This window comes from Paroedura picta, chromosome 7 (genome assembly GCF_049243985.1).
Source record: "Paroedura picta isolate Pp20150507F chromosome 7, Ppicta_v3.0, whole genome shotgun sequence".
Classification (NCBI taxonomy): domain Eukaryota; kingdom Metazoa; phylum Chordata; class Lepidosauria; order Squamata; family Gekkonidae; genus Paroedura; species Paroedura picta.
In genome coordinates, this window is record NC_135375.1 from 76,625,045 (window position 1) to 76,652,397 (window position 27,353).

Consider the following 27,353-nt stretch of genomic DNA (forward strand, 5'->3'; position numbering starts at 1 on the left):
CTGTGTTATTTTTAATCTATATCATTTTACTTTGTTTGTTAAAACTGAAAAGCTCATATTGTTTGACTCATAATGATGATTAAACATACAGACAACACTCTTTGAGAGTGCCACCTGTACATATCTATTTAAGAAAGAAACCTCAATAAAAAACAATAGTTCTAAATCTCTAATAATATTTCACTAGGTGTAGAAATACCTCTTTAATTGACTAATTTTTGTTTCACTACTGTGCAGGACAGCTCTTCCTTTCATTTATTATCTAAGCAGATTCATGTAAAACATGGTGCAACTTGTCTTTATTTCAGGATAGAAGACTCAGCATTTTCCCTCTCCTTACCTGCATAAAGAGTCAACACACACAATCTGTGCTTCCTATTTATATTCATCTGGTACTTAATTAAGCCCTATTAAGCTGTCCACCTGCAGTGCTTATATTTTCAGACAGTAGCTCTTAACAATGCTTTACCGCTGTTCTCAATTAATGAAGCAGCCCTCCTGAAGAAGCATGGGATAAAAATGTATCGAGAAGTTATTTTGTACAGTTTTATAAAAAACAAAATCTCAGTGGATGTTTCTGGTGTAAGGTCTCCATATTTCGAAGCATATTGTTTGTAAGTCAATTTCTTTTAAAATTTAAAATGAAAGGATGAAGAAAACAACATTAATTTCACAATAATGCACAGAAGTGTCTGGACATGTATGACTCATCTAAAATTATTCCTCAGGTTCTCATTTGTTTTATTTTGAGTTGTTAGTATTAATGATTTTTTTTTTCAGATGTTGTAGCTGGAAAATTCAAGCTCCATCCCAAACAGGCAAAATTCTAGGAGAAGAGCAGAGCTTTAAAAGCAATTCTGAGATAGGCTTTGCCTCCGGCAGAACAAAAGGTATGTGAAATGTGCAGTCAAGGGCCCTGTCAAGCTCCCCTTGGCAACATAGCAAGACAGAAGCAGTCTCTTAAACTCTCAAAACTGAAACTGTTCAGGGATTTACAGGTTAAAATTAACCCCAGAAGTTAACCCTTGATGAATAATAACGAGAAACCACAGGGTGGTTATCTGTAGCGAACACTGTAAAGCAGACATGCGAGGAGCATGGGAGATGTTGCATACAAGCAGACCTCAATGTAGCTTCATTTATACTCTGAAATTATGTCTGAAAAGTAATCCACAAGATACAAGAAGCATGAAACTGCACCAGAAAGAAGTAACTTCTGTTTAGTGATGTTATCCATCAGCCTAGGAATAATTTTAACAAATATACTATATTCTGTATTGCTGGATAACAAGATATTGAGAGATACTTTTTGTGAAAAATTAGATGTGATTAGTTATGATTTTCTCTAAAAAGAAAGATACATGTTTGCATTTATAATTTTCATACTGAGCTCTCAACAGTATCTATGAGTTCTGAGGCTCTCAAAATAATTCAGTATTTCACACATCTATTGTAAAAATCAAATGATTCTGTGCAAGGCAAGGAACCTGAAAAGACTTAGTACATGAGTTATCTAACAGCTTTTTAATGTGATTTGAAGATCAAACTGTAAATCAATAACATTTTATTCATGCCTAAAACTTCCCTCAAGTCATTCTGAAGCGCCCTTACGAAATTTTTTACTACCTTAAAAAAACTCTCCTTATTTAACAACTCCTGTAATCTTTACATACTGAATGGGCTATCTTTTTCATACTGCAGTTCTCAAATCACTTATTTCTGAGTGGTCTATCACAACAGTAGGACTATTCTAAAAGAAGAGACTACGTATTGTAGCTTCAGTTAACAATAAGAGTTCACGGTATTCTTACACTTGATTTTGTCCAGGACAATGAGAGGTATTCTAAGCATTTGCATTTCATAGGTTTGGGATTAGTTTAATCTTTACTGAACAATGGATATCATCCGTCAAGGCAATAAGCCCATGGCCAGGATAGAAGCCAGACTGGTATGGGCCAAGGGCCGAAGTTCCCTCCAAGAATGCTTGGAGCTGGTCCGCTATGGCCCACTCCAATACGTTACCCAAAAATGCAAGATGTGAAACCAGGCAGTAGCTGGTGTGGTCCCACGGGTCCAGTGATGTTTTCTTCAGTAGAATGTGAACCACCGCCTCCTTAAGCCCCTCAGGGAATTCTCCCGATATTAGAGAGAGGTTCACTATTTCCCTCAGAGAGCCTTCTGTCCGCTGGTCACCTGATTTGAGTAACCAGGATGGACAGGGATCTAAGGGGCAAGTGGTTGCCCTCACTGACCCCAGCAACTTGTCCACTTCAGTTAATGAGAACCTGAATACATCAAACACCAACTCCTGCAATGGCCATGGATCTTCCAGTTTATGAACTGTATCAATAGTGGCAGGAAGGTCTCGGCAGAGCGACTGGACTGTCTGCAAAATAGCTCAATAAAGCCACACAGCTCAGATCCAATTCCCTTATCATTTGATGACCCTCCTTGAGGGCAGTCAGAGACCTAATTTCTCTAAATAATTGTGCCTGGTGTGATTTCCATGGCATAGAAGTCTTCTTTTGCCGCTTTCATCTCTTTCATATACCTTCATAAGTGTGTGAAGAGAAGTCCTAGCAGCTTCATCGTGAGTCTTCCGCCACACTCACTCTAGCCACCTCACTTCCTTCTTCCTCTCTCGAAGCTTCTGGGAATATCTGTGCCTGTTTAAGGCGAGGACAGAAAGGACACCTAGGAGCAATGGTGTTGATAGTGGCTTATAGACGGGATTACCAGTCCTCCACCAAGGCAGTCAGTGAGGTATCAGAGGGCATCAGGTCCCACAGAGCATTCAGAAATCTCTGGGAATCCATAAGTCTCCATGGACAGACTAAAATACATCAGTCACCCAAACAGGGAGGGGGTGGTATTGTTGGTTGGGCCTTCAGGGCATGGTGGTCTGAGCATGGAACAATGTTATTCACCACCAGATCTACCACTACACTTGTGCCAAATGTTAAATCAAGGGTGTGGCCAGCCTGATGGGCGGGACCAGCAACAAACTGCGAGACCTGAAAACTTGGAGAGCCATGTCTGGTCTGAGTAACCAATCAATACTTTATAGAATCAGTAGTTTGATTCAGTATATGGTAGCTTCATGTATTCATCTAGATCATTTTTAACCCTACATGTTACCCTTTTTTTTTTTCTAGTACTGCTCCGGTGAAAATAATTTGGGAAAGAGTATCATCTGACTTGTAGAATATATGCATAGAAAAAGGCAAACATTCTTTGAATATTCTCATTAAGAACAATATTGTGACTTCAAGAATGACTGGGTTGGAAAACAGACTCAATCTATCAAGTAACCTTTGATGTTTTCTATTCATTACATATATTCTTAAAAGTTAGTTTTTAATGAGGTTGAAAATTATTCCTACAAGTTAAGTCAGAACTGTAAAGCAAGTCAGCAAAAGAACATGCATAATCAGTAGCATTATGACTTTATTTTCCTGATTTGTTTTCTGTACCTTTTGTAAGCATTTGCTGCTGACCATCACCTTCCTGACCCTGCTCATGAAGGATCTTATTGATCACATTAGAAACAGAACTAGATGGATCTTAATCATAGAATCATAGAATCATAGAGTTGGAAGGGGCCATACAGGCCATCTAGTCCAACCCCCTGCTCAACGCAGGATTAGCCCTAAGCATCCTAAAGCATCCAAGAAAAGTGTGTATCAAACCTTTGCTTGAAGACTGCCAGTGAGGGGGAGCTCACCACCTCCTTAGGCAGCCTATTCCACTGCTGAACTACTCTGACTGTGAAAATTTTTTTCCTGATATCTAGCCTATATCGTTGTACTTGAAGTTTAAACCCATTACTGCGTGTCCTCTCCTCTGCAGCCAACAGAAACAGCATCCTGCCCTCCTCCAAGTGACAACCCTTCAAATACTTAAAGAGGGCTATCATGTCCCCTCTCAACCTCCTTTTCTCCAGGCTGAACATTCCCAAGTCCCTCAACCTATTTTCATAGGGCTTAGTCCCTTGGCCCCAGATCATCCTCGTCGCTCTCCTCTGTACCCTTTCAATTTTATCTACATCCTTCTTGAAGTGAGGCCTCCAGAACTGCACTGATGTGATGCCTCTGTTGATACAGCCCAAAATGGCATTTGCCTTTTTTACCGCTGCATCACACTGCCTGCTCATGTTTAGTTTACAATCCACAAGTACCCCAAGGTCTCGTTCACACACAGTGTTACCTAGAAGCGTATCCCCCATCCAGTAGGCATGCTTTTCATTTTTCTGACCCAGATGCAGAACTTTACCCTTATCTTTATTAAATTGCATCTTGTTCTCATTTGCCCATTTTTCCATTGTGTTCAGATCTCGTTGAACTCTGTCTCTATCTTCCGGAGTATTTGCCAGTCCTCCCAATTTGGTGTCATCTGCAAACTTGATGAACCAGTTGTGCAGAGCAACATATCAAACATTAAACAAACCATGAATTAACACTGTGTAAACAAGCCTTGGAAATCCTTAGATTTGAATGTACATCCCCTCTCCATCCTCCCCTCATGTACTGAGCAACAAAAAAATAACTAGCAAATATATAAATGGCAAATATAGGATCTGGCCTCAAACACGGTGTGCTACTTGACAGCTATACAATCAAGTACAATGTTTACCCTCCCCGCACAAAAACGTAGAAAAGTTAATTCAACCTAATGAGTTTATACATGGTAAATAACAGTGACATATAGAGAAGGAGGAAGAGGATACAACATTAAAGTATTCTCCTATTTCATTCCCCCCCCATCTTGGACAGAATTCTCCCCATGCATAATAAATTCCTAGAGAAATACTGGCATTATGGTGTTACTGGCATTATGGTGTTTCTTTGCTATAGCAAAGAAATATTTGTTTTAACTTCTGACAGTAATGTGCAGCCCTGACCCTCAGAAGAGAGGGCTGATAATGCAAAAAAAAAAAAAAAAAACTATTCTGCAAAGATAAAGGCTGGAAAACCTTTTGCTAAAATGGTGAACCTGAAAGTCAAAACAGAGTTTTCCTTACAGTTTCAAAAGGCAAGCTCTGCTGAAACTAACCAGTTAGTTAGCTTGACACAACATCAGTGCTGGACACATGGTTGGGGAAGAAAATTTGGAAGAGACCATACGTCTGCTTCCAGAAGAGTATGCAATGGGCGCACATTTCTCCGATTAAGCAGAGAAAATCTAGACTTGGAAATGCCAAGGAATAAGTGGAGTGACTCCATGGTCAATCCTGAACACTATAGATTGAAATAAAAAGTGAGCAGCAACAGAGTGCACACCAGGGTAAAGTGCAGATTGATTTTTTTTAACTGAGTCGAATGAGCTTCAAAAGCCCAGAACATGATCAACCCTAGAGAATCCATCAAGTTTGTGGAAAAATCTACAACAACAGACAACCAATCAAAACTGGTCTTATCACTGGGAGATAGAAGATCAACTCCTGATGCAAACCCGTTTTGTCTGGAAAATTATTTGGGGGCACCAAGTTAAATAATGTTTTAGATGTTTAACTTATTGTATGATGTTCTATGAATGTTGTTACCTGCCCTAAATGACACTGGAAGGGTGGGTTGAAATAAATCATCATCATCATCTCTGTGTGACCCTGATCCATGAATCTGCAGATAGAGGCTATATGTCATTAATAGCATACAGATCCTTTTTTAGCCTAGCTACTCCTTACTTGTTTTTGTTTTGAAGAACGTTGTTTGCTCACAAAAACCCCAGGTTCAGCCTCTGCTGTCACCAAGTAAAAAGAACTTAAGTAACAATTCTGGGGTGAAAATCCAGTTTAACTAGTATACAATTCTGAGACTGATGACTGGACTATGTTCTGATGTGGTATAAAGCAGATACAAATGTACATATAATATTTAACAGAAGATCCAGGAGCCATTAAAAGCATAGAAAGCAAACAATTTATCCTTGCCTACTGAAAGGATGGAAGTCCATCAGTTACTCTTGTCACACTACAATAGCAATAATCATGCTCAGTTTATGTAAAACAAGATGTTGCATCATTTGATTTCTCAACAGAAATTATAGTAAGAAATTAAAATAATAGGCCTTCTAACAGAATATTGCTGTGATAGTAAGCTAATTTTCAGGGCCTGAGAGTTTAAAAAAATGTTTTGACAACCAGCAATGAAAAGCTTCCATCTCTTTCATTCTTGTATAGAAGTGCCAGTATTTCTCCCTTCTTGCAATCATGGGCTCCTCTAGATGAAGGAGAATTACCATTACTGATTTGTTTTCCCTATAAAAAAGAATGATGGCACATTTTCAAGCCTGTTCATTAGCTTTACATTTGCTACTACAGCAATCAACTTCTAAATGTGCTTTTGCTTAAACAGTAAGAGGGATGCTAATACAATTCCTAAGAAAATCTATGAACAAGCTTAAGATTCAAATCACACTTCAGCTAAATGCCTTCTTAAGTGGACTTTAAGGCAATGGGTGGTCTTCCATCCAAATACTAACCAGGGCCTACCCAATATAGCTTCCGAAAGCTACTAAGGTAAGACTGTATCATCCAGAACCTTTTATCCACTGGTGTACTGTCATGCTTTCACCCTGTATGTCCATCGAGTTTTCTTCCCTCACTTTCATGGCACATGTCCATTGCTTTATTTTTTCATTTTCTTTCCTTCAGCACTCAGTTTAGTTTCCTGTCATTGTTTCCCCAGGTTTTCTCAGATGAGTTTTCTGGTTGTTTTTCCTCATGCTTCACTTTCAAGCTGAAGGTAATTTCACTGCATAAAGATTCCTTTGAATCCCCTCCCCTCTTTTATGCCTCTCAGAGGCCAGTCACCACCTGCATTGATGTAATTCCTTCCAATAAGCACCTTCTGCCATTGTCCCCCCTTCCTTGGTGCTTCCTTGTTCCAGCATATGAAGTTGTGTATTCTTTTTTAACAAGTGTAATGCGTTTAAGAATATATGACTTCATTGCTAAACTTGGATTGTTTGGAGGAGCAAGTCCTAAAAAACTCTCCCCACAGGTTCAGAGGGGGTTTTCTGGGCATCCTGGTTTGAACAGAGCATGCCCAGGAGCTGATTTTATAGGGATAACTTTCCCTATAGGCTCTGCTGGGCAGGCCAGTTTAAACTGGACAGTCTAACAGAGCCCACCAAGGAGCCAATCCTATGGGAAAGAACTCTCATGTCAGGCTTGGCTACATATGGAGAACTCTAACTCTCATGCCCAACAACCTCTTCACTGTTCCTGTCTGAACAGAGCAGAGACACTTTTTAAAAAAAGACTTCATTTTCTGTCTAATGTAGACAGTAGTTACCACTATTTACTCAGTTGGGAAGTGAAACAGGATTGGATTGTGAGGTATGGAATGAGATGGTGGATAGCCATTTTATATTTGAGTAAAGTGAACTATCTGACCAGAAGCAATCTCAGGAAATCTGCAGAGACCACTTCTTTCAGGAACAGATGCTCAGTTGGGGGACAGGGATAGCATATGTTTTTCTCATTTTCTGACAAAGCTATTAGCTTGTAAAGAAACAGAGATTACATATAAACCACTGATTCCCTGTAAAATGGAATACACTTACCTGACACTTATATGCAGCTGCAATAGGGCAATTGCATCTTTAAAAAAAAGCCTTGGGGACCCTTCCCACATCTCTACTTGAATTAAGAAAACTGCATATTTTGGGTTGCAGCTGCAGAATTACTGCACTGGAGAAAAAAGAATGCTGCATATAGGCAGGCACCAAATTTGAAGTCAGCCTTAAAGTCTTCCTGCTCAGAAAATCTGCTGTAAACTGTTCACACAGATCAGGGCATTCCACTCTGTTTGCTCTGTCTACTCCCTGCCATTGATGGTTCTAGAACCAAAGCAAAGCTTATGCACTTAACCTGCCTTTCATCTGCATTACCCCATGATTTGCTATCAGTGTTTCAAAACTTCATGTCTTATTTGGAGACAATTATGCAGTTTTATGATACAAGAAGATCATAAATGCAGGGGTGGAAGATTTGTCTTTACAATAAGTTATATCTTAAGGGAAATGGTTTAAACACATATGCTGAAATCATTTTCAATATATTTTTACTATATATGGGAACCCCCAATTCAGGTTGTCCCACTATGGCCGGCAGAGGTAGATCAGGACATATTGATGGATGGGGGATACGCTTCGAGGTAACACTGCGTTTGAACAAGACCTTGGGGTACTTGTGGATTGTAAACTAAACATGAGCAGGCAATGTGATGCAGCGGTAAAAAAGCCAAATGCCATTTTGGGCTGTATCAACAGGGGCATCACATCAAAATCACAAGATGTCATAGTCCCACTGTATACAGCACTGGTCAGACCACACCTGGAGTACTGTGTGCAGTTCTGGAGGCCTCACTTCAAGAAGGACGTAGATAAAATTGAAAGGGTACAGAGGAGAACAACGAGGATGATCTGGGCCAAGGGACCAAGCCCTATGAAGATAGGTTGAGGGACTTGGGAATGTTCAGCCTGGAGAAAAGGAGGTTGAGAGGGGACATGATAGCCCTCTTTAAGTATTTGAAAGGTTGTATTTTACTGCTATCACTTCAGGTGGCAATTTTTAAAAATCTCATTGTTGGAGATGATTAATAATGTAAAAGACAGGAATCCACAACGATCCAGAAATTTTGCATTGACTAGCCAAGCTACATTTTGTGGTTACACTAACTACTGATCTCTGCAGATCCAGCATGGGGTAGTGGTTAACGGCAGTAACTTCTAATCTGGTGAGCTGGGTTTGCTTCCCTGCTCCTCCACATGCAGCCAGCTGAGTGACCTTGGGTTTGTCACAATCCTGACAGTGCTATTCTGGCCAAGCAGTCCTGTCAAAGCTCTCTCAGATCAATTCCGCACAAGGAATTTGCCCTCAGGATAGCCTCTCATTACTCTTGGGTTTTAGTGCTGCTTCCAAATGATGTCAGTAGCAACCCAGAAGTCTCAAGTGGCTGGCATGAGTTTTAGTCAAATTGGCTCTGAGATGAGAGAAACAGCCAAAACTAGATGTGCCATTTCTTGCCACACGTCAATCTGAAGAGCAAATGGGCAAGCCTCTGTGGAGGGGGGAATGTGCAACAGTCTGAGCAGTGTTTTGCCCATCCTTGTACCCACCCTCCCCTCTCCATTTCCTGATTTTTAAAAAAAATGCTGCTGTTCGTGTTGCTGCGGGACCGTAAAGCTACATTTGCCATTTAAAAATAAATTGTTCTCCTCACTGTTCATGGTCATTTTGGATCAATCAGACCAAACAAATGCCAGTTTGTGTTTTCTGGTGGTGGGATATGAACAGGGAAAAGGGCGTGTGTGTGTGATGAAGCAGCCCTCTCCCTATTATCTAGGCATCCATGCTCTTTGTGTTTAAACCTTACTTTGAACACAGAATCAGTCATCGGGATCGAGTTATCATGGCCAGCCTATCAGAAATCTACCCAAACATAGAGACCATTACACAATGGGGGGGGGGGTGTTTTAGCATTTCTCCATAGCATCATGGAAGTGTTCGTTAAAAAATTTTTTTGTGTGTGTTGTGGCGTTTCTCCTTAGCAATGCGGAAGAGCACTTTATTTTTTAAAGAATTAATTTTGGGGCTTGGGGGCGGGAAGGAAGTTTGATTCCCTGGAGATTGGTGGCTTGCAGTGATTGACAAGCTGAGGAACAGGAGGAGAAGTTTGTGTTGTTTTCCCTTGCCGCCTCTTTGGGAGGCAAAAATCCATGAAAAGGTGGATGTAAAATGCAGGTAGGATCTCTCTCCCATCAGGAAGATTGCAAACACACGGCTTAAAACCACGTGTTTTCAAGCAGTAGGTAGTGTGAGTTTCACACCTTTGTGCAGAATTGATCTCAGCCTCACCTACCTCACAGGAGGTTTTCTGTGGGAAGGAAATGTATTTGTAAGCCACTTTGAGACTCATTTGGGCAGTGATGTATAAAAACCAACTCTTCTTCAGATGCCAAAGAATTTGGAAATGGAGAAGAGAAATAGGTCACATTAAGTTGAATTTTTGAGAGAGCATGAATTGTGAGTTCATCATACTTTTACTGCCAGCTCCAAAACACAACTCACTAGCATTGTAGGAGATACAACTAGGAGTGAGATGGTGGAGTTTCTCAAGCACTGGTAGATGCTCTTCCAACAGAACTCAGGTGCACTAAGCAATTTGCAGCGTCTTTATGCTACCATGAAGAGCCTTAAACTAAGAGGTTTCCAAGTATACAGCTTAGCAAATGAATAATAGTTGTTTTTTCTTGTGTTCAGTCAATGAAATGTATTGCAAATAAGTCTGCACCTTGACAATAATCTGAGTTAAGAAAAGATGTCAATTCCAGCAATTAGACAAATTTATTACAGCACTACATTCCCCATAGGTCACAGAGGAGGTTGATGTTTTGTATGAGATAAGCATCTTTTGTTCATTGTATGGAAAATTTAGCTAGCAAAGCATTTTATTCTCTTTAAGACAAGAGAAACACACACATTCCTGAAGTACCTCTGACCACACTAAGTATTTATCTCATACTAGTAATCCTATAAATGAAGCAAGGCACAGGCTGGTAGAATTTTGTCAATAGAATACAATGGTCATAGCAAACACTCTTTTCCAACAACCCAAGAGACAACTCTACACATGGACATCACCAGATGGTCAACACAGAAATCAGATTGACTATGTGCTCTGCAGCCAAAGATGAAGAAGTTCTATACAGTCAGTAAAAACAAGACCAGGAGCTGATTGTGGTTCAGATCATCAGCTTCTTGTTGCAAAATTTAGGCTTAAATTGAAGATAGTAGGGAAAAGCACTAGGCCACTCAGATATGAACTAAATCATATCCCCGACGAATATACAGTAGAGGTGACAAATAGATTTAAGGAATTAGATCTGATAGACAGAGTGCCTGAAGAACTATGGATGGAGGTTCGCAACATTGTACAAGAGGTAGGAACTAAAAGCATCCCAAAGAAAAAGAAATGCAAGAAATCAAAATGGCTGTCCGAGGAAGCTTTACAAATAGCTAAAGAGAGAAGGGAAGTGAAAGGCAAGGGAAAAAGAGAAAGATACACCCAATTGAATGCACAATTCCAGAGAAAAGCTAGAAGAGATAAGAATGCCTTCTAAATGAACAGTGCGAACAAATAGAAGAAAACAATTGAATGGGGAGGACCAGAGATCTTTTCAAAAAAACTGGAGATATGAAGAGAATGTTTCATGCAAAGATGGGTATGATAAGGGACCAAAATGGTAGGGACCTTACAGAAGCATTTTAAAACATTTTTAAAAGGTGGCAAAATTATACAGAGGAACTATAGAAGAGCGAGCTTAACATCCCTGATAACCATGATGGGGTAGTTACTGACCTGGAGCCAGACATCCTGAAATGTGAATTCAAATGGGCCTTAGAAAGTCTGAGCAACAATAAAGCTAGTGGTGGTGACAGCATTCCAGTTGAACTATTCAAAATCTTAAAAGTCTATGCAGTAAAAGGTGTATGTTTGTTACAGGAATCTAGGCTCAGTTACTAAAGTTTGTATAATTAAACATCACTATCATTAAACATTATAACTCACTCCCTACTTGATTGGCCCTCCCTGGGGGAGTGCCACCGAGCACTCTGTCAATGAGAGCTGATCAGTTCAAATTGCACTCTGCCAATCAGGGGCAATCAGGTCAAATTGCATGCACACAACTCACTCCCTATCTGATCGGTCCTCCCTGGGGGTGTGCTGCTAATAGGGAGAAAGCATTCTGCCAATGAGAGCCAATCAGCTCAAATTGCACTCAGCCAATGATCATCAATCAGCTCAAATTGCATGCAGACAATTTATTTCCTAACTGATTGGTCCCCTCAGAAATATTCCTCCCAAAATAAGAGATAGTCTTCAGCCAGAAGTGGTGTGCCCTGGTGGTCTGGGGATGGGCAGGAGCTTTTGCAATGTACCCAACCCCAGAAGCCCACAGTGCAGGTGTGTATCTTAAGACCCACTGTTTCCCTGGGTGCAATGGGCTTTGCCTCCATTATAGATAATAATATGCAGTTGGAAGAAACATATGGCTGTCACACGTAGCGCAGACATGCATTCTACAAAATGAAGATTCACCAAAGAAACCACTTATATGCTACTTCCATCTATTTTACCTAAAAAAAACAATAACTTTACCTTATGGTACAGATCAATCTACATTATGTTAAAAAATGCATTGGCAAGACTTTGGTAAACATAAATAAACAAATAAACATTTTGTTTGTATACTGGGATACTCAGCCTCACTGCCTAAGGAAGAGCTGACACAGAGGGCAGACTTAATATCTTCAGATGCCAGTGTCCCTGTTCTGACAAGCAGAGAGGGACAGGGGTGTGGCAGGTGACCCTGGACCAGGTGTCACATGGCTGCTGGTGGCCTGGGAAAGGAGGGGATCCAAGCCCCTTGCCAAGACCCTAGGCATGGGCCCACATTTAGACAGAGGTGAGTGTGGGGTGGACCAAAACATCCACATTTTTGTCCATCATCAGCCTGTAGTGTCCTGTTCACTAGTTTCATGGATTGCCACCACAGGGTGCCAACAGGACTGATGGATGATGCTTCCCTCCTCACTGACAGGGGGCCAGGGTTTGTGACAGGAGCCTGTCTCTTTAAGGGGGACTGTCCATCATAGGAGGAGCATCACTGTTCTGGGCTGCCCTTCTCCACCCCTTGTAAATGACAGATGCTTGACTCAGCCTCCTCATTACTCCCAGTATTCCAGCCTGTCATGTTTATCATGCAATCTCCACCTTGCAACAATGCCAAAAGTGAACACTGTGGCTGAAATGCTACAGACAATGCTATAGTAGCACTGTTGGGGCACCTTTGCCCCCACCCCCTATCTCTTGCCATATAACTTAGGGAGATGACCAGTGGCACTGCAGCTGCTTGGCAAAAGACCATCACCATGCAAGAGCAATTCATGATTGTTCTGCCCAGTACCATTATTTATGCTACAATGTCCATTCTTACGTCTTTGCTTCTATTTATCTTTACATTTTTGTTTACTTCTTTTGAAAAATAAGATGAGTTTATGAAAGATGCTTAACAATCTTCCACCAAAGGAACTTGTAGCAATAAGCTGACAATCTAAAACTTTCCATATATTCCTAATGCTCATGTTTACCTGATAGGATTTTTAGCTTGGTGTTTCTGGATCTCATGCTTGGATCCAAACAGTTGATTCTAGAGAAAACTTTACTGGTTTAGACATCTATGCAGGCTTACCTAGAAGCAAGCAGTTCTGAACCATAGGGTTGCTAAGCTCCAGGTGAAACCTAGAAATTTTCCAGAATTAGAAGAAGAAGAAGAGTTGGTTCTTATATGCTGCTTTTCCCTACCCAAAGGAGGCTCAAAGCGGCTTACAGGGTGAGGCTGAGAGAGCGCTGATATTACTACTCAGTCAGAACAGTTTTATCAGTGCCGTGGCGAGCCCAAGGTCACCCAGCTGGTTGCATGTGGGGGAGCGCAGAATCGAACCTGGCATGCCAGATTAGAAGTCCACATTCCTAACCACTACACCAAACTGGCTCTCACATGATTTACACATGATTTCCAGTTTGCTTGCAGAAAATGGCAGCTTTGGAAGGTGGAGTCTGGCATTATACCCTGCTGAGGTTTATCCCATCTGAAGACCCGGATCTCAGGCTTCACCTCCAAATCACCAGGAATTTCTCAGCTGCCAACCCTAGAAGTGTGTCAATGATCTACTGAACATGCACGAATTCCAGCCCCAGTGTGAGAATTTCCCAACTGCTGCTTAGACCCTAAACATACATCAGATTGTATATCATATTTTGACACTAAAGTGAGTTTCGGATATTCTGATCAATTGTACAAATGTAGATTTTTCCAGGGAACAAAATCCCATAACTTGTCAGTTATCCTTCCTCTTCACAAATTGCAGTTCTCAATTCATATAACTATACTATCATCTTAAACTGTATATTGTAACAAACATACTGTAAATTGTATCAAACACAAGAGAAACTTGTTCAAAACTTCCCAAGCAGCTTTCACAAGGAAATAAACATAACTAAAAGCCCTGCCTTCAAGTCTATTGCATCTTAAGCATAACAACTCTTTTCATCTATATAAATTAAAATCAGAGCGTAAATTAGTTGATTTGTACCTAATTGAGGCATGGGGGTCAGATAAGACACAAAGTATTCAAATCAGTGTTGATTCGGGTTCTTTTCGGACCTATATGAGCTGACCTGCCCATGCCCTGCATTTAAATGGTCTGAATCCATGGTGGACAAATTGCTAAGTGGGGTACTTGGAAGGAAGACCATCAAGAAAAACACAGCAGCAGCAAAACATGTCTGCTACCCATTTGCTTTGAAAGCTACTTGCTGGGGTTGCCAGAAGTCAGCTATGACTTGGTATGCTTCATACAAACATCGTTGTATTGTCTTCACTGTCTCTTTTGGATCAGTCAGTTTAATATTAAATTTATTCATTTTAATAAGGTGCTACTTTAGCTGTATGTCAGGCATTTCCAGCAGACTAACTTTTTAAACACTGAATTATACTTTCTGAGGTCAGAATGAATCATTCATTCTGTGGGATTTATTCACCCATACAAGTAAGTTGTGTGCATGTATAATGTGAAATATGTAATAGAATGTAAAATATATAGTCTATAATGTAAAATATGAATAATGTAATGCACAGCATAATGCAAAGCATAATGTATGTAATGTAAAATATGCAATATTTCTTGATTTCTGATTAAAGTACAAGGCAGCTATAGATTGTTCTTATAATGCAATCCTAAGCAATTACATCTAAGTAATTACTAAGTCTATGGATTCAGAAGAGTTTTATTCTGGTTGGGTTACATTAGCTTAAGTTTATTTCAATATAAAATCAACTGTGGGCACCATTAGAATTTTGACAGTATTGTGGGCACCACCTCACAATGGCTGCTACAGGAATGGAGCCAACCACAAAATGTCAGAATATGAGGGTTACATATAATATGGCAACTCTTCAGTATGAGGCCCATCATGGTACAGTGATCTGGAGGTATTCTGCATGGAGCCAAATAAAACAGTTTAAAAAACAACCAGTTTAGACCGCTTTATTATATTACAATCGTTCTGCATTGAATTTAGTCTGTTGAAAAACTACCTTGCAGTGGTCTCTGCATGAAACAATTCATAGCCCTGCCCCCTGTAGTTTTGCCAACTCCACTTTGTTCTCTAATGCAGTCACTAATCTGCATAACTAAGGAGCTTATCTGCATGACTAATAGCCCATTGCAGGCAGGAGAGAAATGAATCGGTGAAAAGCATCTTTCAGAAACAACGCTTAAAAGACGCTTAAAGCACCAAAGAGGCAGTTCACCATGCAGGGCAAAATCAGTTTTGTGGAGTAAATTCACTCTTCTGTGTAGAGATCAGAAAAACAGCGATGTATTTAGTGAGTTTTCATCAGCTTATCCATCATGCAGAAGAGGCCTTCGACATGATACTCCGTTTGATACAGCCCAAAATCCCATTTGCCTTTTTAGCCATGTTCAATGTTGGTCTACTAAGACTCCTAGATCCTTTTTGCACATACTTCTGCCAAGATAAGTCTCCCCCACCCTGTATTGGTGTATATATTTTTCCTACATAAATGCAGAACTTTACATTTTCCCTAATGAATTACATTTTATTCAATTTAGACCAGTTCTCGAGCCTCGAGTCATGGTACAGATTCTCAGTTAGATTGATATCTGGCCTTTGACTAGACCATTTCAGTGAACTTTAAACCATTCCAGTGTTTAGGGGCATTATGTTTAGGGGCATTGTCCAACAGGAACCTGAACCTTCATCCCATCCTCAAATCTCTGGCAGACTGAAAAAGGTTTTCTTTAAGAATTGTCCTGTACTGACATCCATCTTTACTTCAGTCATGACCAGTTGTCTCATCTCTACTCATGAAAAATATCCCTATAACATGATGCTGCCATTGTCATCTTTCACTGTGGGAATGGTGTTCTCAGGGTGATGGGAAATGTTGCACTTGTGGCATACATTGTGTTCCCATGCTGGCCAAAAAGTTCAACTTTTTTCTCATCTAAACAGAGAAACTCAGAAATAAGTTCCACATTCAGTGGAGCTGGCTTACTCCCAGTTCTTAAAACTAGTTATAGTCTGTATGGAAGAGGGTTCCCACCAAGTATTAAAATTTGCACTTGATATGTCTACATTTCCCTTTGTGCCTAGTGCCAAAACATTTCTGTCTTGAGTAGTAGTTAAGCTTCTTTGTATAAATGTCTGTGTTTTCATCAGAAGAATAATGTAAAATAAAGAAGCCTTGTCTCAAGATTCATTAACTGTTTTATTAATTCACCTACTTATTTGGTACAATTAATCAGATGTGCATACCTTGTGTTCTATTTTTGCTGCAAACATCTTGTCTGTAATGCAAATTATGAGAGGAAAGTGGCTGACTAATCTGAATTTTTTTCAATTTATTCATATTCAATAAAATGCTATTCATCAGCTTTATTCTGTTGTGAGTTCAAATCAAATCTAAGCCACTTGGGGAAAAACAAAATTGATCTTCTTCCCCTGCACATCAGGTGGTGGAAAAATAATAAACAAATTTCCAAGGAACTTCAGATTCTGAAATGTTAGTGTAGATACCAGCAGGCTTTACTGACATTATTTAAAGTGCTTAAAATAGAAACTCCTAAGTCTGCTTTACAGACTACACGGATATTATTGCTTATGGCTTGCCACAAAATTGCAAGCTATTTTTACAAAAGGATTTTTTATGATCAGATTTTGATTTGATACAAGTTTGATAAATAGCTATACTTTGATCAGCATTCATTCTTCAAGCAGTGATATTGTATCTATTTAATGATGCTCAGAATTTTTCTTATTCTGCTCTTCAATTCAGTAATTCCATAATTCTATAAAGCAGTAGAAGAGATAATATATATAATTAATAAAAGTGAACCCAATTAAGAATGCCAGCTGAGTGCACTAAAGGATCATGGTAGCAAATAAAGTTGCATAATGAAACCCACAATGCAAGAAACTTGATAATGGTATCTGCTGCTAGGTCATTGGAAAACATTTTGGGAATAAGATTTCAACATGATTGGCTACAGGATTTTCCTTTTAATCAATGACCACTATAATAAAGAGGTGAATTTTTCTATTAAATGTTTGCAGTAGTCAAGCCTTGGCTAGTTCATGGAAATAAGACAATTTCTCAGAGCCTCTAAGCAACTAATTTAGCCCTGCTATGATTGTGGCTAGAACATTTCTGAAGTATGCATTCCGTTCATACTTACTAAGGATGAGGACTGGGGGAAAATCCAGTACTTTCTGGATTTCAGTTTTCCTGATTTGGTAAAACTTGAATCAACCAAATCACTGATTTGGTATATTGATTTGAATTTGGCCAATTCGAGAACCTCAAACTGATTCAGCGAATCATCGCCCAAACAATTGATCTTTCTGTGGAGGGAAGTCTCTATGACAACCAGCTGTTTGGTGGCTCAGGAAGAATTTCAAAGGACCTAAATCCCTTTAAATGTCTCCAGTTAGCCTTTTTTACACAGCTCGATCTGTGTGGGACAGGCAGCAGACAGGCTTGGGTTCTGCTGAGCTGGCCCAAGCAGGATCAGGGAAAACAGGTACAGGGCTGACATGCAACAAGGTTGTCATGCAACAGATCTACCTCATGCTATGAAAAGTATGATTGCAGGGTAGAGGATTTCTTGTTCATGCATTTGGTGTTGCACAACATCAGTGTTGGAGTTGGGTTATTTATCTTAGCATTACTCCTTGCATTTCTTAGGATGAATTGGAGATTGGGAGAGAGCCTGCAGCCATCTCTAGCAGGATTGGGGTGGGTGGGTGTGGGCCTGACATATCAGCTCCATGCCCCCAATCTCAACCTGCAGCCAACTCCAGCAGCCATTTGGCAGGTTCTTTAAATGTCTCCCCAGCAAGACCTGTATGAAGGCATTCCTCAGCCTCTCATGTGTCTTACTAGGGAGAAAGACCCCACCAAACAGATGATCAGCCAAATAAAGTCCAAATAGCTTCAAACTTCTTTGATTTGGCTGATTAGAACCTATGAGATCTGGCTTGGATAAGCATTGATTCAAGTTTTTTTCTTTCTTTCAGGCTTATCTGATCCAAATTACAAATCCCTAGTGCCTTCAGAAGTTTCCTGACCCTGCTGCCTTTTTCATTAAAATACATTCTGGATTATTGGGTGTCATATGCTGATACTTCAGTCCAGGTACTGGACCTCTGCCTAAAATCCACTTAGATAGGCATAAATAGCCCTTGCTTTATTTGATCTTTTACCTTCCCTATTGTAGTTTGTATGTGCATGCTTAAATTATTCATGATTGCTTGAGCATGTCAATACTCAAGGCCAACTGTTTGTATTGTTTTATTATACTTCAGAATTATGGACGCATTCACACTAACATTTGACAGCATACACATCTTCCGGACTACATACAGTAATACAGCATACGGAACTCAAGCTACCAAAAAAAAAAAAAAGTAATACCTAAGGGACACAGACGGTCTTCTTGAAGCTGCATTTTGCCAGAGCTTGTCTGTTGAGATTTATCACTCTTGCTTGCAATCATAAAAAATTCATCTTATACATAATTATTTTTGGAATTACTATTTAAACAGGGCCAGCACAGGGACTTTTTGGACCCTAGAGCTGCTGCTTGCTTGATATCTGTAAGACTCCAGTTGATTTCTCTCAATAAGCAGACTTTGTTAAAGAAAATCTCAAGATATCTGAAACTGTCAAAGGTCCAATCCAAGGATGGTAAAGGGGCATTCAGTTCCCTTATTGGTTGTGGAAGGCTGTGGCAGAGCACTGAGATCTTATCCACAAAATAGCTCACAAATGCCTCGCAGCTAAACTCAATTGATTACTATTTGAGTACCCTTTTTGTAGGGCAGGTAAGGGCCACATTACTCTAAACAACTGTGCTAGACAAGAGCTGGTGGATGCAATGGAAGTGGCATAAAACTCTTATTTAGCAGATTTGACTGCCATCTCATAGGCTTTCATAAGTGTCCTATAAGATGTTCTTGAGGCTTCATCATGAGGCTTCATCACGAGTTTCCCTCCAAATTCACTCTAGCCATCTAAATTCCCATTTCCTACCATGCAGCTCTTTGGTATACAAGGGATTTGGTTTAGCATGGAGGAAGACAGGATGAAAGGGAAAGAGCTCAGCAATGGCAGTTCACATCCAGTTCTGCCAGTCCACCATCTCATCTAAAATGTCACTGGGAGGCTTTGGGTCCTGCAGAGCATTCAGGAATCCATCTGGATCCATAGGCATCCATGGGCAGGCATAAATACATCTGCTGCCGGTGAAAGAGGCAGGGTTAATCTGTAGCCAGGCCTTCAAGAAATAGTGGTCTGATCATGACACCATGTTGCTTATTATCAGATCCATTTCTATCCAAATATCAAATCCAGGGTGTGGCCTTCCTGATGGGTAGAACTGGTAACAAACTGCATGAGCCCCAGTATGGCCATGGATGCCATCAAGTCCAGGCCAGAGCCAAACATGGACACATCTGCATGGGCATGGAAAAGTCTCCCAAGATGATGTGTCTTGGTTACCACAATGTCTATGTGGCAGTCATCTCTAGCAGGCTCAACAGGGCATCTGCCAGTGCATTCAAGAGGTGGTAAGCAGCCAGATGGCCAATATTTTGATCAAGTCTCATCCCAGACAAACACATTAAAGGGTCAGAATCATTGGCATGGTGAGCTGTCCGAAGGAGAAAGGCTTCTGAACTAGGATGGCCATCCTTCCTTCCAGCCCTGAGGTCTGTAATTCACCCTCTCTCACCACGTTTTGGTCACACAACAAATCATCTCATGCTATGCAAAATATAATTGCAGAGTAGAAGATTAATTGTTAATGGATCTGGTGTTGCACAACATCAGTGTTGGAGTTGGGTTATTTACCTTGGCATTTCCCCCTGCATTTCTTGGCATGGGCCAGAGATTAGAAAGGGAGTGAACCTGGCTGTATTTTGGGCTTGGGCAAGCCAACTACACCTGCTTTTCAGACCTTTATATCTCACCCCCTTCTATTGTCCAATCTCCTCTTTCCCCTATATCTGCCATTTTCCCAGATGCTGGGGATTGCCAGCCCCTTCATGCCTCCCTCTTTCATCTCATTCCCTACTTTGCAGTTGTTTCCCTCATTTTCTCATCTTCAGCTATTCCTGTGAATCAGAATACACCCATCTAAATATCTATGTAAGTCCCTTCAGTTATCTATCTCTATTTTGATTTCCACTTAATAACATACTTTCTGTCTCTTCTTCCCTCTTACTCATTCCTGTTGCTTAGCCCTCAGTTGTCTACTTTCCTATTCTCCTCTTCAATATAACCTTTAAAAAAAACCCTACCTACACATTCCTCCTTCAACATACATCCTCTTTCTATCACCTCTGATCTCCAATTTGATCTGACTTAGTATTGGCCCTTATCTTGTTTCCTCTCTCTGTTCTAAATGTAGTTTGGTCTCTCTAGGGATGCAAATATATGATATACTACTATTTGGGTGCTTGATTGTTCTAGAGCCACCACTGATCTCCTATCCAGTGGATAACTCAGATGTGGCTTGATTCCACCTCAACCAGGACTGTACATTTCCTTTTTAAATATTGGAGGTGAGCTAAATTATTTAAAGTGTGTCTGTTCTTCCAGGGTAAACTATGGCAGCAGTGTCTGAGGTGTCCTTATGAAGTTGTCTGATCTAGTGAAATTAAATTAAATTGGAGGCAGGTGGAGAATTGATCATACATTACCCCAAAGATGGCCAATGGAATTGATAGGTAGTTGTTGTTTGAAGGGGGGAGGGGCTGTCAAGATGGTTGATGGCCGAAAGTACAGTTGAATGGCTAGGGAATGAGGAAGTGCTCAGAAGATGTTCAAGTACAATGTAACCATTCCAAATACCATTATCTAGGTAATTCTCCTGATTCCTCTCATTCCTGTCTCACCACCAGATCCAGCTCTCAACTTCTCCCTAATACTAACTATCTCTGTGCTATTTTCAGGTGTAGGATCTTAGGAATTTAGCCTTTAGCGCAACCATCTCACCCTCCCATGCCCAGGTCTTGGTCATGCATATCAATTCATATTCTGCTTCACAACAAAATTTCTGCAGAGTGGTGGTATTATCTACCAATATTGGGGATAGACTGTTATTCCTAGCCCCATTCTCATTGTGTCTCAGGATGAACAGAACATTAGAAAGGTTATGAACCCACCCCTTAATTTAAACCATCTTGTCCCACCACAATATTTTCCATGTCCCCCATTGATAGGGATCCCCTGTCTCCCTCTGGCTTCCTTGCCCTCTATCTGCCAAACTCCCCCACCATTCCCTTCCAGCAGTTCCTAGTGAATATATATCAAATTCCCCCACTCAGTGCCCTTTTAACAACCTTCCCATAATGCTATCACATATAACTTGTCCTCGCTCCCCACTTTCTTGTAGTGGCCCTGAATTAGCTGATGTCCTAATGTTTTTATAAGTCTCTTTCCTCTATGCTAGAAGGGTACTTGTTAGGGAATTTAGGACAAGCTGAACAATGGCTCATGAGAAGTGTTAGTTAACCTCAAGATGGTTACGTTGGTTATCATTTTGCTGTGTGGAATGCTCATAGTTACTTGTTTTTGTTGTCATTTTTAGATGTTGTTATATACTTTCACTCTCAACCATGCTAGAACAAATGGCACAGGAATACATTAAGTAGATTAATAAATAAGAACACATCAAAATCTCAGGAAGAAAGAATCCCAATTGCAACAGAGCTACTGGGAATCTTCTTGCCCCTATATATTGAAAACTGCCCAGTGCTTCTTCTTAATAATTGTGCCAGTCTTTTAAAACTTATACCACTTTGATAAACTATTTAATAAGAAAAGTGTGAGGCTAAAATTGATTCGAAAAGTCCACGTTCATCCCAGAGCCCCAATATTTCAATACAAGAGTTTTCACTCATTTTCTTAAAGAATATTCATCTTGTTCTAAAACATCTTTCTTCCTTAGAAAAGGATTAAGCATTAAATAATCAAAATAGGATGACCATGGTATGATTTTGGTGCCATTTCACAACAAAAAATGGACAGAAATATTTCAGCAAATGCGAAGTCAGCAAAGATAACTGAACATTGCAAATGCAGGTGTCATACCTTTAAGAATCAATAACATTGTTTGTAATTTTTTGTTTGACATTCTTTTATTGAGCTTTGCCTTAATAAAGAAGTTAAATAACTGATAGTTCTCTGAGGAGAAATACTGTTCACATAACAAGCTACACTATTGACAGCCTTGTAAGGCTCTTTGATTACCTTTTGTCTTCAGCTATTGATCTGTTGTCTTCTAAATGCTTCCTCCCTTTGTGCCATCCCACATGTCACTTCACTATAAAAATTGACAATGTGAGATGCAGCACTGAAGAGAATGGTGCTGGAGGTGCAAGTGACATGTTCCATTCAGTAAGATTCTTTCTTTCAGCATAGGAATACATATTTTAGATTAAAGTTCCTCTCTTTTATTACTATAAATGAAGTTAGAACAGCAGGTAAGTATATTGTACCAGCTTTGATAGTGAGTCACTAGGGCAGAAATCCAAGCCAATTCAAGTGTTGGGATTTCAAATGATAGTGGCTAACCAGAGGGAAAAGGTAAAAATGAATAGCCGAATGAAAATATCCATTGAATCTGGTGAAAAGGTATGCTTCATTTTAGGAATCAGTATGAAAAGGTCTGAAAATATAATAATGCCTTTATAAATATAAGTATATTTACTTAATACAGCACTGCAACCAGGTGAAATATTTGTCCATATACAATGTGCAATTAAAAATTACAAACATTTTCTGAAAACAGAGTACAGAAAGCAAAAGATACTTAAAGATTAAAATCACATGTTACAGATTTAAAATTTAATAATAAAACTCATCTAGGTTACCATTAGTATAGCTTCAGCTGTCTATCACTTGTGCTATAAATGTGAGCACAATATTTGGCAACCTGCATGACAATGGGTGTCTCTCTACTCCACAGGAGGAATCTGAGTTTTCTTCAGTCGGTCTTATCAGGGGCATTCCTGAGTAGTGGGTGGATAAACCTGGTCCTTGCTGTTGTAAAAGAAGGGCAACTTGAGGAGGACGTGTTCAATGGACTCTACCTCCCCAGATTTACAAGAGCAGAGTCTTTCAGCTGTTAGGACTTTCTTAAAATGGCCCAACAGGATGGCAGAAGGTAATGCAGATCACCTTGTTAATGTAAATGCTCTAGTATGGTATTTTGCTTCAAAAATGAGAAATAGTCAGTGGGGGCTTGGATATAACTAATATTGAATATATCTAATATTCAGTGCTGCAACATACCTTGGGGAGCAAGGATTTGAAATTGTCACATAGGATTCAGGGTAGTAGACCAGCAGATGCACCTTTGGCCAGAGAGAGATCGCTTTGAATTTGAGGAGACCTGTCTCTAGTTGTATCAATGAATTAGAGACACAGTTTTGTACCTCTAATATAGCTCTGAGGAATTTTGATTGAGCCTGCTAAAGTGAGGCAAAATGCTTTTATCGATCATGCAGCTATATGTAAAATACAGTTCTGTTCTGAAGTACAGTTCTGTTCTGTCATAGGGTTAGAAAAATATGAGGAATAAGGGTGCCTTCCTTATGAAGGGAAATTAAAGGGAAATTAAAGCATTTGAGGCAATTTGGATGCAACTGAGGCAATTCTAAATGCCAAACAAGAAGGCAGATTTCTATACTTTTGAGCTATCCATCAGTGGTTGACCACTGATGGATTTTAAGCAAGATACTAGACTAGATGGACCCTGGGTCTGATCTTATGTTGTTAAAAAAACTCATGAACCCATACCATAAAATGTTACATACAAATTAACTATTCATATACACAAGAAGTATATTTCTGAGTACCAGTTGTAACAGGGAAACAGCATGCTGGAATAAATGTATACTTGGCCTGATCAAGTAGGCTCTTTCATATTTACCTGGGGAAACACAATAGCCTTCTTCAGGAAAAAGAAACATTCAGTAGAAGTTGATATTCACCTGAGAGGCCCATTTAACCAACAAAAACAAATGAATTGAAACGTGGGAAATGATTTCAGTATTTTTCATCTGGTGAGATTCAGGTTGAAACAAAGCTTAATATGCAATTCAGCTTCAGTTTGAAGAAAAGAAGATGAATATGAGGGAGCTCAGGCTTTTTATTTTGGACTGCAACCAGTAAAGGAATTCCAGACATGCATTCAGCTTCAATGAACAGATTCTGCAATCTCAGTGCATCCTGCTTTCTTTCAGAACTGTGAGAAAATTATTGTGCTTGCCTTTGCAAGAAAAGGGAAAATTGGCTAACAGGTATCCAATATGCAACCAGGATTCTTGTTTTAAAACCTAGGTTGGGAGAAAATAGGCTGTACTAGAAGTGAAGACATCCTACTTACAATTGGAACAGAAAAGAAGCAGTATGGTTGATCATATTACTTACTATGTACCCCGAACCTCTGTATGAGTTTGAACTTAAAATGAGCTTGTAGGACTCAAACAGACAGGTGAAGCAAAGCAGGTTGAGGTAATAAAGGAGTAGGAAAAAGACAGAAGAGACAGCCTGCCCAGCATCTTCTTGCCTGCCCAGCTTCTGACCTACCTCTGACACAGAAAATATATTCAGTGCCATCCCAAGTAAGTTTGCTCAGAACCTTATTGGTCTATTCCATGTGGCATATTGCAAGAAAAGCATTCTTAGTAGGCCTTCCAACTTCCATGTAGGGTCTGCAGATCTTCCAGAATTACAACTGATCTCCAGACTACAGAGGTTAGTTTTTTTCTAGAGCAAATGCATGCTTTGGCAGGTGGACTCTATGGCATTATAGTCCACTGAGCTCCCTCCTCTACCCAAATCCTACCTTCCCCAAGCTCTACCCCCCACCCCCCACATTTCCATCAAACATTCAAATTGAGTCAAAGTCTATTGAAGATCCATAGTCTTGCTCAAGATTACTTGCATTGGGTTGGGTAAAATTTAATTTTTACCTAACTACATAGGATACCTATTGTCCGGGGTAAGGTAGATGTGAAAGAGTGCTCTCCTTCCCACTACCCGCCACATATAGAGCTGTCAGCTGGGCCACAGGATTCCTTGATTTATTTTTCCCTCTCTCTCAATTAAGAACGTGTTCATTCCACCTCAGCAGTCCATAGCATTACCAAGTGATCTCATCAAAACGTAAGACCTTCGGGTTTCATGTAGAACATCTGAATTTCCTAAGGATTAGGCTACAGATACTACGTAGAGAAACACAACCATACATGTCCCTTTAAACCACCACATTGGGGTAGGAGGAAACCCCCTTCAGGAGTAAAAGTTGTAAGAAAACAATAATATGTTTAATATAATTTAAGTCATTAGCTTTGGGGAAAAAAACTATATAAGCCAGTTATTTGAAAGTATAAATCTTGATAGGCCCACAATCACACAGTTTGCAATTGATTATATTTATGCCACTCTCGTTGTTTACCAAAATAATTTTTTTTAAAGAGAGATATGTTATAACATCTAAATAGATGTACCATTTTAAGTGAAGGTATGGCCATCTGTCATTCTTTAATTATGAACCAGGATACACACATGTTTCAAAATCGTATCTTAAAAAGTATGGCACATATGTCTTCTGGATGCTTGATCAGGTTTATCATGCAAGAGGTACCTGTGGTGCTTTGAGCCATGTAAAAGAAATTTGAACTGCTTGGTCCTTATCTAAATTTAAAGCCAATTTATACCCCATACTTGCAGTGCAAACATACATTTCAATGTAGATATAAAGCTCATTTATGTTTCCTGAATTTTGTGGAATAGTGTTAATCCATGAAAGGACTAGGTGTTAATTATTTATGAGATGTTGATTTTCCTGAAATGTTAAATCTTGCTTCATGGCAATGGTAATGATCGGACCAGAAAGAGAAAACTACGTATGCTCATGCAGATATTTATACAACACAAAAGCAGAATATGTATTAAAGTCTCCTTGAAGATATAGCTATTTCCCTTCTCAAAACGAATTACAGTCACTGTGAAAATGTTGCTGCTGGCATGAGAAGTGTTTATTTAGGTGGTTGTTTCATTTCAAGTCAATATTTATGCTGCACTAAATGGACTCTCAGAATCTTCTATACTGCTTGAACAATGATGGTTGACAATATGCATTTCAAGAGGAGATTTAAACTTAGACCAGTTACATTGGATAGGCTGTGAAGAATATCAAATCCCATGTAAGTCTAGTGGATAAAACAATGAAGGCTTTGGAGTGAGCTGAATCCAGTACATAGGAAACACATAATGTGTCTTAGTTAATAAAAGCCCAAATGTTCTTAAACACAGCAAAGGACTACATTTGGAATATTGCCCCTTGAGAACAAATGTCCTTGTTTATTACAAATGTATTTCTTTATTCAAAGCATTTGCTATCTCTATAACTTTAGACACAAGATATCCCTAAAGCAATGCAAAGAACTATAATAACAATGCTCCCCAATTGCCTACAGATGCATAATTAGGAGAGCTGACCCAGGCCCTAGGCTATTCCATTTGTGAGGCCTCCCAATCCCCGCCCACCCTCACAACTAAAGGAAAATGGAAGAGTCAAGAGTGTTGTGGTGGAACTGGCCACCAACCCAGCTGCTGCCAAGACCATGGGTCCTGTTCCAGCCTTCCACCCTCTTCCCTTGGTGGGGCCTACCTCTCCTTCTTTGTTGCTGCTACCACTCATTGACTTGAGTAACCCTTCCCGAAGGAAAGTGAGACCCCTCAGCTAGGTTTCCAGTGTTTTGTGGTTAAAACACTGAAACATTGGTCTCCCCTGGAGAGTTAGCAACCATCCAGTTTTGCCTTGTTTTCTTCTCCTGGGTCCTCCCAATGTGCCAGCACTACCCAAGTGAGGGAGACTAAATCGTTCAGAACACTAGTCACTTTTATACCAAAAACTCAAATTTATTTAAGATTTTTAAATTAACAATCTCACCAGCACACCATATGAGATAAAGTAACAGCACTTTTCAACACACAGGGCTTAAAACAACACACAGGGCTTAAAACAAACACTCTCTTTTCCTACCATCCCTTAGTGAAGAACGGGACAGGTTCACTTTGCCATTCACAACCCAGTCTCATCATCTGTCTCCCGTAATTCAGGAGGTGGGGCTCAATGCTGGCTGTTCTTCTGGCCTTCCCCAACTTCACATGCGGCCAGA

The 27,353-nt window shown here is 39.9% G+C and overlaps 1 protein-coding gene and 1 long non-coding RNA gene across 42 annotated transcripts in view; one reads left to right on the plus strand and one right to left on the minus strand.

Moving 5' to 3' along the window:
* Positions 1-27,353, minus strand: part of PTPRD (protein tyrosine phosphatase receptor type D) — a 1,533,354-nt gene that overhangs the window by 1,266,631 nt on the left and 239,370 nt on the right. The gene's annotated exons all lie outside the window — the stretch shown is intronic.
* On the plus strand, positions 777-18,256 carry LOC143841828 (uncharacterized). The gene is made up of 3 exons (XR_013232875.1): positions 777-890; positions 6,687-6,743; positions 18,174-18,256. It is a non-coding gene; the product is annotated as an uncharacterized LOC143841828 (long non-coding RNA).